We start from the raw sequence: 15,824 nt of genomic DNA, 5'->3' as shown, positions 1-15,824 counted from the left end.
ATATATGTCTATGTAATTTGCCTCCTGTGTTCTGTTTTCTTCAGTTTCTCACCTGCTTCAAAGCCATGAAAACTCAAATCTGAGATGAATCCCGCTGCTTTTAGAGGACTACTTAGTGAAAATATGAGTTTTCTTCTTGTAATCAGTCAACAAAATCTAACAAACATGACTGACATCTGCTGTCTGAGCTCTTTTTATTCACACTAAGGATTTGGGGCGGGCCTTTGCTCACTCGCAGCTTTATTAAAATCCTTGGCGTCTTTATCCTTCCAAACAGCGTGTCAAAAACATCAAGGCAGTGGACATTTCACCTTTTCAGGTTTCTCTTAGGAGGCTATTAAATACTTAGTACTTTTAATTCTGTTTTGGTTTGCATGGTGGCAAAAAAGGACTAAATTGATGTGACCTTGGGACATTAATTGGGTGAAAATATGAGATTATAAAAACTGGAATGACTTCTGCTTAATGTCTGCAAGAATTAAATCTCATATTAACATGAAAAACAAATTTTTATTAGAAGAAAAGTTTTGTGGAAGAACACTTTTTACAGGACTGCTGGTGAAACTGCCAGTTTGATTGACTACATATACAGTGAAACACAATCACACACAGTAAATAAACAATTTGGAACAGTGTTGAAATATTCCAGGTGCCAGTGATATCACATTTCAACTAAATAACTCCACAAAGTAAAAGTCCATTTAGAGTCTACTTTTGTGTTTCCAGCACGTCTGAGTAACGGAAAGACTTGATCCTGTAGTTTTAGGAGTTTGTACGATTTTTGCAGGACAAGACAACACAATACTAATATTTTTTTTACTTAATTTTGTGTTGTGACTGTGATGTTTCAACTCTTGGTAGAAGAGCAGAAAGAAAACAAAACGATCTGCTGGCTGCATGGTGCTCTACGTATTTGTTCAAAAGACAAAAAAAAGCTCAGTTCACTGATTTAATCCTTAAATGTGTCAGCAAAATCACAATTTGATAATTTACAACCAAAACTCTACCAATGATGTGTCAATTATGAATAATCTGCAGGGAGAGAACAAGTACAGGTTTTGCTTAGCTTTAAGAGTAACGTATATCCCCCAGACTTCAGCGAGGGGCACTTTTTCCAAGCTGGGACAATTGATCCGCAGGGTGCCAATTATAGTGATTGGCACCTTTATTTGAGTGAGGAAAAGGCGAGAGGAACGGCAGAAAGGAGACCAGATGGGTGGCCTGTTTCAGAGGTGGGGAGGAGGGCAGGGAGGGTCAGACAGGAGGAGTTGCCCTACAGCAGAGGAAGACACTATGGTGGTAAACAGCTTCCTGTGAGGAGCAGCACAACTCCACTTATTAGGTTTTTATTGGTGGTTTTAACTGGTAATCTCTCATTAGTGGCCATATTAACTAATAGATTTAAGGTTATGCTTTTTGCTGTGTTTGGGCAGCAGAACAGGGAAATAAATGCTGAGCAGAGAAATGCAAAAGATAACTCAGTGGTCATGGATTAATATTAATACAATATTATTTTATATATTTGAAGTAGAATTTTTAATGTTTTCTAAATATTTTTAAAAGGGATTTTAAATGTTACTATAACTCTTTAAGAATGTTCCTAGAAAAGGCAATGTAATTTGGTTTTTATATAAGGAAGGTAAATTAATTGGACATTTCCAATTCTTTATGTCCAATTCATTTCTAGTCGTTTAGTCGGTGCACATCAGGTAAGCTGAAAATGCAAACATTTGAAATTTGTCTACAGGCAAGTGTACAATTCTACATAAGAATAAACTCAATAAACTTAATAATCAATAAACAATAATATAGTTATTTTGAGTACTTACTTACTGAAACTTAGTTACTGAAACTCTAATAACAGACTCAGAACCTTTTCTCTATTTACCCTGTAATAAGTATTAAATTACACATTTACACCATATTTCCTGATTTGTTTTTTAAAATAAAATGCAATACAATTAAATTGAATATAATAAACAGAACAAATTCAATTCATGCTACAAGGTGTTTGCATAAGCCCTCATATTAAAAAAAAAAGGTCACTTCTCAGTAAAACTCAGGATAGCTTAGCATCAGCAGCTGGTGTATGATTTAAATCAATATTAAGGTATATCTTAAATGTATAATATATTAATTTCATCAGTTTTTTGTAAACAGAAAAAAAGTTAATTCATATGTCGATAACACCATGATTTATACCAATGCCGCAGCCATTGGACATGCAACTGGAAACGTGCAACATAATGTTATAAAAACATTAAATGATTTTTGCCTGATCTCATTCAAAGTCAAGGGCAGTTTTATATGATGCTTTAGGTTAAATCACATTTGATTGGATGTATTCATGTATATGCCGTAGATGTATAGATCTCATAAAAAATATCTTTACATTTTAAGGAATTTATCTAACAACACTTCAAATGTTTCAGCACATAGTAAAAGATAATGGGAACACTGCATTTGAAGATCCCGTGTTTAGTCTTCATACGCAGTATATTAACATTTAGTATTGTATTTATATCGCATTTTAATTTAATGTTAATTAATGTATTTGTCAATAACTATAACTCTTCCTGTGGAAATTCATAAGTAGATGATGCTGCATAAACAGTTAATGAAGTACAGTATAGTATAATATGTCTAAATAAACATCCTTATAGCTGCTCACAACTAATAATGTATTAAATTGTTGAAATTGAATCTCAAATGTTCAATAGTCGGAGTGAAAAATTACCGGATTTAGAACTTTAAAAAATATGTTTCCATTCAATTCAAACAAAACATTAAATATAATACTAAAAAGATGCATGACGTTTTATGTGCACCTGATGCTTCCTACTAGTCTCTAACACCGAGCATTACATTACATTACATTACAGTCATTTAGCAGACGCTTTTATCCAAAGCGACTTACAGGAAGTACATAAGGAGGAGGGGGGATGGAGGGATGGAGCACTGGATCAATTCCACATCAGCACTTCAAACTTGTTTGTTGTGCATCAACAGATGAGCTCTCAGCTCCATGTTGGCTCTGTTATTTTTCTTTTAACAGTCACCGTATGTGTTTGTGTGTGATTCTGGAGGGTCCACAGACCTTTAGGAATGCATCACTTTCCTGCCACCCCCACCTTTCCTCCCCCCTCCTTTCCTCCCTCCATCCCTCCATCCCCCCTCCTCCTCCTCCTCCCATAAAGCAGCTCAGCAGCCCATCAGGGGGGCCCCTCCACTAATTAGGGTCACTAATTGGGGGTTGGCCGGGGCAGAGACCCCTCCACACCTGCATGGTCATGTGACATTCAAAGAGGTGCGTAGGGTCAAGGGTCACGTAGTGGGGGGTGAGGGAAAGGGAGGGTTTGGATTAGTTTGACTGAACAGACGAAGACAGGGGTTAAAGGACGAAAATGAAAGGGTAAAATCACGGACTAGTTGCTGGGTTTGTCGCTATTAAACAACCTTTTACAGTTTAGATTTTATAATTTTATTCTACAGCGACACCCACAAAGGTTATCTGAAAATCAAATTATAAAACAGAAATAAAAGTTGAATAAAAAGGTTAAGATTTATTTTTACGCTGATTTTTAAAATAAGTATCGAAAAACAGGGATTGGATATTAAGAGAAATGGAGAGGAAGTGTGAGACGAACGAGTGAAAGACACGTTAAGAAAATTGGGGCGGGGACACGCATGCTCGGTCAGAGGTTAATTGCCAGGTGACCTTAAGGGCCGGACAGCTCAGCAGAGGCCCCCGAACTCGCCTGCCTCTCTCAGCTCTCGTGGACTAAGTGATGTCTGCTTGTTTTGACACGATTCACACAAGAGTCCGGCTTAAGCTCGGCGAAAAAGATTCACAGCTGCATTCCTGTGAGAACCAAACCGACCCGAAAAATCTACCAGAGAAAGAAAGAGAGACTGGCTGGAAGAATTCTTTTATAAAAAATGATGCAAAGGAGGGATGTGTGATGATAAAAGAGGGTAATAAGGAGACATAAAGCACTTAATAAGGCAGGGAAATGTGTGCATTAAAATGTACAATGTATTATGCTGATTAAGTATTAAATGGTTGATTTGTAGCCCGTTTTTATTGGACTGTATTTTGGCTTGTCTCAGTAGCGAGAGAGCAGGTTGAAGCACAAATTAATGATGGCCGAATTCCATTTAGCTGCTTCAGTTTCAGGGTCCTGGTTTTCATGTCCTACACTTGAATGAAACAAAGTCATTAAAATGTTCCCTGTGAAAAATGCCTGTTGAGACATTTATAACACAATTTAACAATTTATGTATATAAATATGTACATTTGTATAACTGTATTTACCTTAAAGTTCCTTCTTAACAGCAGCTGCAAAAATAATCTCCACACAAAAGTATTCACAGCCTGATGAAGACCATGTGATCGAAAGCTCTAGAAGAGCTATTAAATGGGCCTGCCGGCGGGGTTGCTGTCTCCATTGGCGTTTCCAAACCAAATGAGAATGCATTTTCTTCAATAACAGTTTTTTGTCTAAGATTTAAAATGAACAATCTAGTATTTTATAGCATTATACAACAATGTGTTTGCTCTCATATTGCTGAGGTTGTTTTTTAACTGATGCATTGTGTAGCAAAAGCAGACAAGGTTGCATTACCAGACGATGAAAAATATTATCAGCTTTCTTTTCGATAACAAAAGCATATTTTCAGTCCCATCTGCGCACACTAGAGTCAAGGCCTAACACGGGTCAAACATGTGGACAAACAGGCATTTAGACCAAAGAATTGCAGGGGAACCATCATTGTTGTATGTTGTTGCATTGTGACAAAACACACACTCTCTCGTGACAACACATCATTGCGCTGTTGCCGTTTTCAATTTCTCAACCTTTCACAGAGCTGAATGAATCTCGCCGCGGCATATAAAGAAGCTCAGCTGAAGAAGCATAACGTTGAGATTACGAATTGTATTTTAACCTTCGGCACAATAAACTCGAAGCAATGGTGTAACAGCGGGAGAGGTCTGCCCCTTTCACTCATGACTCTGACTCTACTGCCTATTTCTTATTTTCAATTTACACATTTCTGTTGTATTCAACGACGCTCTCCCTCCTTATCGTCTGCTTTGTCTGTGCAACCCAAAGCCCCGTGTTTGTTATCACCTCTTCACCTCTGCATTTACGACCGTTTAGCGTGTATTCAGATGATATGAAACAAGCAGCGAGTGCACAAACAACATTCACAGTGTTGTTTTGTGTCGCGCCGTGAATCCGCAGACAGAGCTACAGATTGACTTTGGCCTTGGGTACAAAGCTGCTTTTGTCTGGGGGCAGCCATTCCTTAGCTTATCTTCCTCGATTAGGTCAGTGGGTTGTTAGACAGGGATCACACCTCAAGGACACAAGATGGCACCTTCGTTTGTCTCCTGGAGCACAATGCGCCCAGGCTCTAAAGCACTGATCTTTCACTGTTAACCAATGCAAACAGCCTTAAAACCTTGGACTCCCCTTGAGTTAGAGCAACCTTGATGAATTCTGCTTTTAAATCCAACATAATGTCTTTCAATTTCTTCCTCTCCTTTCACTTCAAGAGGAATGCACAGCGCTAATGCAGAGTGCCTTCTCCACTAATGAATGCAAGGTTGTGAGCAGAAACCTTCTTATATTTTATCATCATCACATACTTCAAGACTCACTGAACTGGCGACGCAGTCAAGGCGAACCGACAATAGCTAGTCAGCTATGAAGGAATGCGTTATTTAGAAAGGCACAAGAAAAGTCCTTTTAGGAAATAACAGGTGACGATGGGCAGAGTGCAATCTGTGGTGAAAGATGGAGCGTTTAGTCTGAAGGAGAGCGATGTTTTTTTTATATTTAGACAATCTTAATAGATGTCTTAAGTGTCTCATTGAAAGCTTTAAGGTCACTTGTCTCATATGAATGAAGCTCTTTAAGGATATTAGTACCTTCACTGTATCTTTAGGCAGATATTGATCATGGTAGCTTCAGAAGTTCAAAGTGAGTGTCTTTATTCATCATGATCAATAATTTCCTCTGCTCACTTCATTGTAGGCTACTGTCTGGGATTTCAACTATATTTTCTGTGTCTATAGCAGGTTTTTCATCTCTAGTTGAAGACTGAGTGACAGTTTTTCCAACTGAAAAGCAGCAGATTTAATCAGCTAAAGTTTAATAACGCTAACTCCATGATGCTTATTGTTGTCAGCTGACTCGTGTTAAAACAAGAAACGTAAATAATATATTTGATGTCTTCAAACATCATACAGCTAGTGTGCTAAAGGACTGAGGCTAAAAAGAGCCTCAGTCTTTTTGAAAGAATGTTTCTTTTTTTATTTTAGAAAAAGCTAAATAAAGAAACAAAAAATAATTCTGCCAATAATTCTGACCCATAAAAGAGGCCAACAAATCAGAACTAAACTGAATATTAACAGAATAAAACTGAGTTCTTCTAGGGGAAACATATATAGCAGCTGTCATGTCCATTCAGACACACAGGGGGATATAATAATACATAACAATATACACAAACTACATTAACCTTAAATATCTACTTAAAGCGCTACCTTATATTAACTAAGGAAGAAAAAATGAACATTTTCAAAATCACTGTTTTTCCGAAGAACAAGTAACAAAAATCAACTTAGAAAAAACACTGCCCCTCCCCATGATGCAGGAGGATCATGGTGCAGTCCAATCAGCACTCTTTTAATCAGGTCTGATGCAGGGTCTGTTTTAAGGGTCATTGGTAAAAATGTTTATTATCTTGTAAATAAATGCTGCATCAATTGCATTCTGATTTTATGTATTGTACCTTTAATCAAGGTTTCAAGTTTTACTCTACTGCTGTCGTGAAATGTAAACGTCTAATTTTCAAATCTTGGTTTCACACTCGGATCATCCCATCAGGCTGGGCTTGACCCTCTGCCCCCCGGGGGTCACCACAGGTTGCCCTCATTAGTAACAGGGGGTCTCCACCTCGACCCGGTCCATCACCCTATTTGTGTCCTCCCCAATAGAGCCCCCCAAAAAACCGACCACACATGAACCGAGGTTCCTACCCGGCACGGTAACCTATAACCTCGGGGACTTCACGCCGTTCTTTGCCTCCATTCAGACTTTATCTGGTTAGTCGATGAAAAGGGAAAAAGACACACATTTACACAAGAGATCATTTCCTCGTCCAGAACGCCCACACACAAACATCGTGCAGTGCGTTTCCGGGCAGAAAACAGAGGGAGCTAGTGAGAGAGCCGGAGCAGGGGCTCGCAACGGGATTATGGGGGAGGCGGAAGAGAGGAGGAGGGGCCGAGGCAGAGGAGGGGGGTGGGGGGGGGCCCTCTCCGCTTTTCAACGGACGTGTGAACAAAAGCCTGGTCAAACTGTCGGGCCCGAAGCCTAGGGTGTTTACCGCTCTTGTATCTATAACCAACAAATCAAGGATCCCCCTCACCTCCACCACCTCCACAGCTCAACTCCCCTCTCGCTGCCCCTTCTCCCTTGAGCTGCCTGGCTTTATTGGGAACAGCAAATTAAGGAACCATCCATCTGGGTGTGATCACCAATTACGGAGGGAAGCTGTCAGCATGCATTAAGGCCTGCGCGTAAGGCGGGCGTGTTCGGGCGGCTTTTATGAAGAAAGGGGGCGAGGGAGGGAGCTAAGGAGTGAGAAAGTGATTGGATATGATTAAAAGATCAACTGAAAATTAAAACTTCTTGTTTTTTTGGGGTCTAAAACAACATTCGGGCCTTTTTTGGTAACCTTGATGTGTTTGTCTCCGGAAAAACAAAGTCCTCTCATTATTTGCCGTTTTGCCGCTAGGAACAAATTTCCATTGTTTCAGAATCGAGGAGGAGTGAGTGCACTTTTTCAGCGTGACATGAAGCGCTCATGTAAGCGATATAAATATGGCAAAAAACAAAACAATGCATGCTTATGGCCGGCCCCCTTTTGTCACTGCTCACTGGCATAGGCCGTGATTCCCTGTAACACTTCTTCTCCGGCCAGCTTTCTCACAACACAATAGAGCCGTCATTAACTTTTTGCTCCATCGGAATGCTGAAAGACCCCGTCGACCAAACCGACCCCCCCCCTCGTTTCACCATGCATCCCCGCTTTTCTCTCCGCTCGCTGGTTTTTCCAGGGCCCTAATTTGCGAAGGCCAGGTGTGCGCGGGCCCACAGTAAAGGGGGGGTGAGGACGGGTGAGGAAATGGGTGAGTGTGGGGGGGGGAAGAGCGGGTTGGCGGCATACAAAGGGGTTCCACAAACCAGAGGGCATCGGTGCAGGCTTTTTCTGTCTGCCATGTTCTTTCAACTTTTGTGGTTGTTTGAATGTGTTTTTCTGTCTGTGTCGATTTAACCACTAAACCAGAGGTTCCCAACCTACGGGTCTGGACCCTCACAAGGGGTCTCAAGATGAACCCGAGGGGTCACAACATGATTAATAGGAGATGAAAGCTGAAAAGAAACATATTCCTGGTGCACAAATCTATTTTTCAGACTTTTTGAATGACTTGATAATTTATCTCTTTATGCCTCTTAAAAATATTGAAATACAAAACACACACACAGACATTTTCATGATGCACATTTGCAAGTGGCTTTATTTAAATAGATACCGAAAATGTTGGAAAATACTGTACTTAACTGTAAGTGAGTATTTTTGGCAACAATAACTAGACGTGTTAGCACCTTTTCATTTGACTTAGAAATAGTTTTTGCAAATAGTTGCTGATTAACACATCCAGTAGATATAGAGCAACATTAACATTTATTTGAAATATAATTTCTGGCCACTTAGAGAATGTAAACCCAATATTCACTCTCTTTTTGCTTTGTTTTGGGCACCACCAACTCCTGAAATAATTATCTGTCGCTTTAGCCGCTTAAAGCTCCACTTTGTTCACCAGCTATAGTTGCTAACTTAGTCTCTCTGCCGTTTGCTGCATGTCAGCTAGCAAACGATGGCTTTCTAGTGCTTTCTTGCTAAAAATGACTAATTATTAATTAAGACAGCAGTGAGAGAGAGATCCAAAACAGTAAATTTGTGGGCCAGAAAACCAAAACAATAACCTGAAAGATGCTAAAACACTGCACAAAGGGGACAGGAGCTGCAAAGTTTGGTGATAAATCTTTGTTTTTGTCGCTACCAGCAACAACCTTCACATATTTATAATACAAATATTGATTATAGCTGCTTTCATTTTGTTTGTACACTTTTATTAGGTGTAGATTGCTGCCTTCATGCCTTTACGCCCGTCCCTTTGTGATGCTACGGATTTGGATGTGTGGGAGTTTGTGTGCAGAAAACTGTGCTTCCTATGTGATGTGTCACTTTGAATATGTGCTCTGACGGTGAATATGAGTTTGAATGTGTGAATGAGTCATTGTGTGTGTGTTATGGGGGGTAATTGGGGGATGAAGGAGGGGGAGCTACAAGTTGCTCCAAAGTTGTTCGTCCAGCCGGCCTGCCAGGTTGAGTTCGGCAGCTCCCCTTTTTTTGTAGAGACACAGGGGGGGAGGACCAGGACTAATTGCCACTAATTGAATTGGATGTGCTGATCAGATGGGAGGCTGTGGAAGTAATCTGAGTTGTCACAGCAGATAACGCTGGGCCTTCCCAGAGTGTCCGCCTCATGTGACAGCCTGTAACATAGCCTGCGAGAGGGCACCGGCCCCCTTTGTCAGCTCCACAAAAGAGGGGAGAGAAGCAAAGTTGCCAGTTACAGTGAGCAGCGACGGACTCGGAGCGGGAGGAGGGAGTCGTGGAAGGGGGGAGGAGAAGGGAACGAGGAGGGGAGAGATGGATGAGATGAAAGAGGAGGGCTGTGGAAGAGGAGATGTTCAGTGGATGAACACAGTGGTGAAGGGTGATGAAGACATACTGGTAGTAAAAAATAAAAGGGGGGCCGGGAAGAGACGAGACTGTGGAGGGAAAGTTGTTTTTAAGTGTGGAAATCTGCAGAGTCTGCAGGTTTCATTCACAAACGGCAAGAGCTCAGATGGACCACTGGGTCCACGTATGTTAGACCCCCAGAGACCCTCTTTTGCAAGACTTCTTATAGACCAGCATTAAGATGATTGTTGCGGTTAATTAACAATATAAAAGAATGACAGAACTGTCTGTACTTGCAAAAAAGCGAGTTTAGGGTTTTTCATTTTCTGATGCTGATCTCAGTTTGTGGGTAAAAGTTAAAGATTTAAAGGTGAAACCAAACTGTGGAAAGTTAAAGGGTATATGGTGGGGTTGATCTCAGCATCAGTCTAGGTTTTGGATTCAGACTTGTTTTTAAAATGTTGTAAAATGCAATAGAAATAGTTGCGTACTTTTTTCCTTTAGATTTTTCCGTAGATTTTCCTATTTAAAATAAACAAAATGCTTTATATTCTTGTTTTTATATTATTTTAATGTATTTTGTATTCATCATATGTGCAGTAAAAGCTGTACTAACTTGGTTTAGAGACCTTACAAAATTATTTCAAATAAAAAGATGATTACAGTTCATGAAATACTAACAAGTAATGCAAAATGTGGTTTCATAAAGACTATTTATGCAAACCATCTAAAGATTTGCATTCAGCATTATTACTTTCTTTCAAGACCTTTAAGTCTTAGCTGCTACCAGCTCTCATCAAACTGAAACAAACTTCTTCTCAGTCAGTTCACTGTGGTTGATAATACTGATCTAAAGCTAAACTGGAGTGCATCATTGATTTATTTTTTTTCAATCTGATCTGTGCTTGTGAAAGGACACACAACTCCTGTTTACACCTGATGACTGAGGTCAAATATAAACGCCGGTTTGATGATGTTGTTAACGATGGATGATGATCAGTAATTTGCCTCTGAGCTTTTTTTATTTTTTATTACGTTTGAGTGGATTCCCAAAGCAGTGAACACCTGCAATCACTGCAGCTGTGCAGTTTACTGTACAACCACCGCTGTTGATCATAGAAACACGGAATTATAAAGATTATAAAGAGTACAGGTGGACGACCAAAACGACAAAGAGAGAGCGAGACAGACAGAGAGAGAGAGAGAGAGAGAGAGAGAGAGAGAGAGAGAAGGGTGAGAAAAAGAGAGTGACTATGGGTCTTTCCCAAGCCTGCAGCAGTCCAATTAAGCAGGATTTCTCCCACACCACATATGACTCGCTCTCTCTCTCACACACACACACACACACACACACACACACACACACACACACACACACACACACACACACACACACACACACACACACACACACACACACACACACACACACACTTACAACCACAGCAGCTGTGCAGTCAGTTGGTGTTATTGAGGGAGGGGTTAAGTCTTGTCAGAATGATGAAAGCAGGCCACAGTTGGGTGTGTGAGAGAGAGTATACGCGTGCATGTTGCACTATGTATACATACAGTATTCTCTGCAGATATGAAAGTGTGTGTTTGCAGAGCTCTGTGTGTGTGTGTGTGTGTGTGTGTGTGTGTGTGTGTGTGTGTGTGTGTGTGTGTGTGTGTGTGTGTGTGTGTGTGTTGTGTAAACGGTGAGTTATGCATGCAGTGGGCATCCTGGGGCACGCAGATGTGTGAGTGTGTAGGACTAAGCCCTGGCGAAGCCCGCTGCGAGGGGTCACGACCTTTACAGAATCAGTGCCTCTGCATGTCAGGACTAATGGAAGGGCCCCACCAGCTGCACAGAGAGGAGGATGAGGAGGAGGAGGAGGAAGGAGAGAAAAAAGATGAAAGACTGAGTAGGGGGGAAAAAGGGATGGATAGGAAGTTTTGAGAGTGGGAGGAGAAATGGCGAGGAAGGGGTGAAGAAGACGTCTGGAGTGGGAGGGGGGAAAGAGGATGGAAATATTGAGGAAGAATTTGTTTAAAGAAAGGAGTTTAAGGGAGAACATGTTATAAATACTCGTAATTTTAGGATGAGAAACGATGGAAAAATATGAGTAACGGAAAAGGAACAGGATTTTAAAAAAAGTGGAAACTCTAGAAAAGATGGATACGAGGGAAACGGAGAGGAGGAGCAACAGGAAATGCAAGGTAAGAATGCAAAAGAGTGTCGGTAAAAGTTCAGACGAGAGAGGAAATACCAAGTGTGAGAAATACAAGGGGGAGTGATGGTGTGATGATGGGGTGGAGAGAGAAATAGAGGGGGAGAATGGGTGTGGCCTTGGATGTTCTTCATGCCCGGTGTCATCCCATTTCCCCTTTTAATTTGTGCATTCTTTTTGATACATGACCGTTATAGACATTTTTCAGCCAAAACACTTCTTCTTCTTTAAGGACTGAGATTGTTACCTTATGAGAAGAGACAAAGTTTCAGTTGAATGAGAGCAAGTGAGCTGGAAAAATAAGAATAAATGTGAAAGATGTGACCGGCTTAATGTCATTATTAAAACACATTTTAATCATATGTTTGTTCTCATTCCAGCTTGCGTTTGTATATATGTGGACAGTCTGGTTTGACCTTTGCCCTTTGAAGCTTGTCTTTCACAGAGGAGCATATTTATCAACTCCTTACTGGTCAAATCTTGTAGCTTATTCAAATTTCTCCATTTGCAGCAAAAACAAATATGAGGATATAAATTTAAAACCATTGTCGTCCAAACAGAAATGATGTGATTGCATGTAAAAACCGGTATTCAGGAGAAATAAGGTTGTGTTTAGAGCAATCAGGTAATTGATGTCAAATGATGTTCCACACTGATAAGAACAAATTGGCTCTGACGCTTATCGAGGAGAAAATAGGCAGCAATCAAGGTGAGGTGACTAAACGTACAGCGAGTTGTGATTTAAGAGCGAGAGGTGATGAAATCATCTTTTTGTAACAAAGAAAATTATGCTAATGTATGCTGTTAATTCCCAGACAGACAGATGCATCTATCCATCAGCTGCTGTGTGTGAATGCATGCATGTGTGTGTGTTTGTGTGTGTGTGTGTGTGTGTGTGTGTGTGTGTGTGTGTGTGTGTGTGTGTGTGTGTGTGTGTGTGTGTGTGTGTGTGTGTGTGTATGTGTCCAGCTGCAGACAGTGCCACTGTGTGCCCGCCATGACCAGACACCCTTGCTTCCTCTCCTGTCTCGACCCGGAGACGGCGGCTGGGCCCCGTCTGTGCCATGTTGTGCCGGGTCCAGCAGACGGCCTTCCCCTCTGACATCATCACAGCGAGACGGTGATGTAGCTGCCGTTACAGGAGACACTGACAGTGTGTCTGGTTATTTTGTAGTGCGTCCAGTGTCCATAGTGTTGGTTTTTTTAGACTTTTAGAGTTGGCCTGGGCACTGAAACATTTTTATTAAAAAAGATAAAAACTAATTTGCTGGATAAAACAGGAAATAATAAGCACCAGTTAATAAAACATCATTGTGGAAGCAAAAAAACACAGTGCTGTTTGATTATAATTAGATTTTAATTATTTTTGTTAGTATTTGTTTTATTTTTGGATTCAAATCACTAGTTAAATATCTCAGCCTGCAGTTATAAAGATTTAGAGCTGAGCACTGAAGGACAAACCTGTTGAATAAATTTGGCAGAGCAACAGGTGGCAGATCACAGAGTTAGAGTGACACCTACAGAGCTCAGGGGGGAAAAACCACACGGCTGCAACACAGGGTGTTAGTTTGTTTTTCTTTTGAAGGAACTCACAGCAACTATGGCCTTGATAGGTTTAGGTTATTCTGCAGGAACACGTTTATATCATGAATCACGGCATTTAATGCATTAGATAATATACATTTTTTTTCCCAAGTTAGGCTTTTATCAAAATACATATAATAGATAAATTAACCAAACACAGTAGAGTAGTTCAAAGTGTCATAAAGGTGACAGACAAACAATATAAACTATAATAAGTTTTCAGTGACTTTAGAGTGATCATCAGGGCTGATAAAGTGTCTTTCTCTACAGTTTTATTGAATTTAATTTCCTTTTATCTGTATTTTTTATTAAATGTCCAGCCATTTATTTCAAAGGAAATTCAAAAGGGCTGATTATTGTTAGAAATGTTCAATACCAGGATTAATATGATCCAAGCTTTTATTATAATATATGGAAACAATACTTTTCGATACCTCACTTGAGGAGCATAAACTTGATTTTCTATAAAACCCTTTTTCCTTTGAAGAGAATAACAAAAAAAAAGAACCTTCTGAAATCTGTTATTTAATTTTGTCAAAAGCAGCTACACTTGAATATTGCCTAAATGTATTCAGCTTAATTCAATTTTCATATAATTAATTCATCTCTGAATTGAGACAAATATATTTAGAACAAAAAAATATCACACATTTAAAAAATGAAAAATGCAAAGTTAGGTAGTGGCTTTGAGAAGAAATGAAATGGGAATAAATAAAAGACGCAGCAGTATTCAAAACTCCTGGCACATGACGTAAATCTTAAAAAAGTGCAAAAAAAAGCTTGTTAGCCAGTATTTGTATATCAGGTGATATTTAATCTAAAACTTTGCAAACTAGAGACTAAGAATCTCAACAATTCAGTGTTTTAGGGACTTTTCATACTTTTTCACACTGTTTGGACAAAAGAGTATAGATGTTTGACTCTCCACTATAAAACAAAGTGAAACTAATGCACACTTCATTTGTTTTCATACAAAAACTCTTCTCTTTGCAGGATGAATCAGTTTGGAAAAAACCCGAATACAGTAATAGTTTGAGCTCTTAAAGTAATAATTTCCCCTTGAACATTTAAAGCCTGAAGCATTTGCAGGATAATCAGTAACAACTGCTAGCAGACATTTGTGAATATTCTCTCTCAGTTCAGTGGATCAGTGGGTGAGTCTGTGTGTGTAATGTGCGCTGAGAGTATTGTCATTTACTCGCTCTAACAGACTCGGTCATCATGCTCTCGGTCTGAACTAATGCAGGGACGAATTCCCTGCAGGAAATTGACTCACCGGCTGCTATTCTCAGCTGTGGACTTGTTTATTTACACCTGCAGCCTCAGATATCCACGTGTCTACTACATCAGCGTAGTAGTGACTCATAAAAAATATGAATGCACTTTAAGAAACAACTTTATGGATTCCCAGTGGGGAAATTCCATTGTTAGAGGTACAGATAAGTCTATAAAGTAACGGATATAAACAATAGGAGGTAAACAAACTATTATAAAATAATAATACAAATAGAAACTAAACAAAAGCATCTGGTGACAGATGATATGATAAAGTGAAAGTGATTGATAGAAGAGTGACCAAGTCCCTCTATAGATAAATATCTTGTAAACAAGCTTAGTAATAGTTTTTTATGTCAATTCAAACCAGAGTTTTCTTAGTTTAAATATGAAACAAATTTTTGTTATACTCATTATTATCTACCCAAGATCTTCCTTGTTGCCAAAAAATGAATGAAATAAGTTTAATGAAACGCCAAAGTATGGTTTACATTTGTGCTATCTTCTCATTTGCAAGTGTCTCCATCATTTCAAGTGTTGATTGTAAAAATACTGTATATGTTATTCTTAAAGGTTAAAGGAGCAATACACAGGATTTAAAGCATTGATACAAAGCATATGCTGTATTTTGCACTGTTTCACTGTTAGCTGCGAGCCGCCTGCTCAGTTGTCGCCATGTTGAGAGCTTTGAGAGCCTTTTTTCTCGCATCTTTAATATGCGATATGATTAATTAATGGTAATTAGCGTTTGTCAGTTAAATATAATATAGAATATAAAATATAATATGATGATAGACCATGGAGGCAATGGTCTTGAGTGAATCAGACACTGCTGCTGTGCATTCTGATAACAGCAAGTACAAATTTAAATCCATGAATACACGGTGATGTAATATGAAGTGGTAAACGTGGCCCACATATTAAATATC

The sequence above is a fragment of the Anoplopoma fimbria genome, chromosome 7 (genome assembly GCF_027596085.1).
Source record: "Anoplopoma fimbria isolate UVic2021 breed Golden Eagle Sablefish chromosome 7, Afim_UVic_2022, whole genome shotgun sequence".
NCBI classification, from domain to species: domain Eukaryota; kingdom Metazoa; phylum Chordata; class Actinopteri; order Perciformes; family Anoplopomatidae; genus Anoplopoma; species Anoplopoma fimbria.
This window is presented reverse-complemented; position numbering follows the sequence as displayed.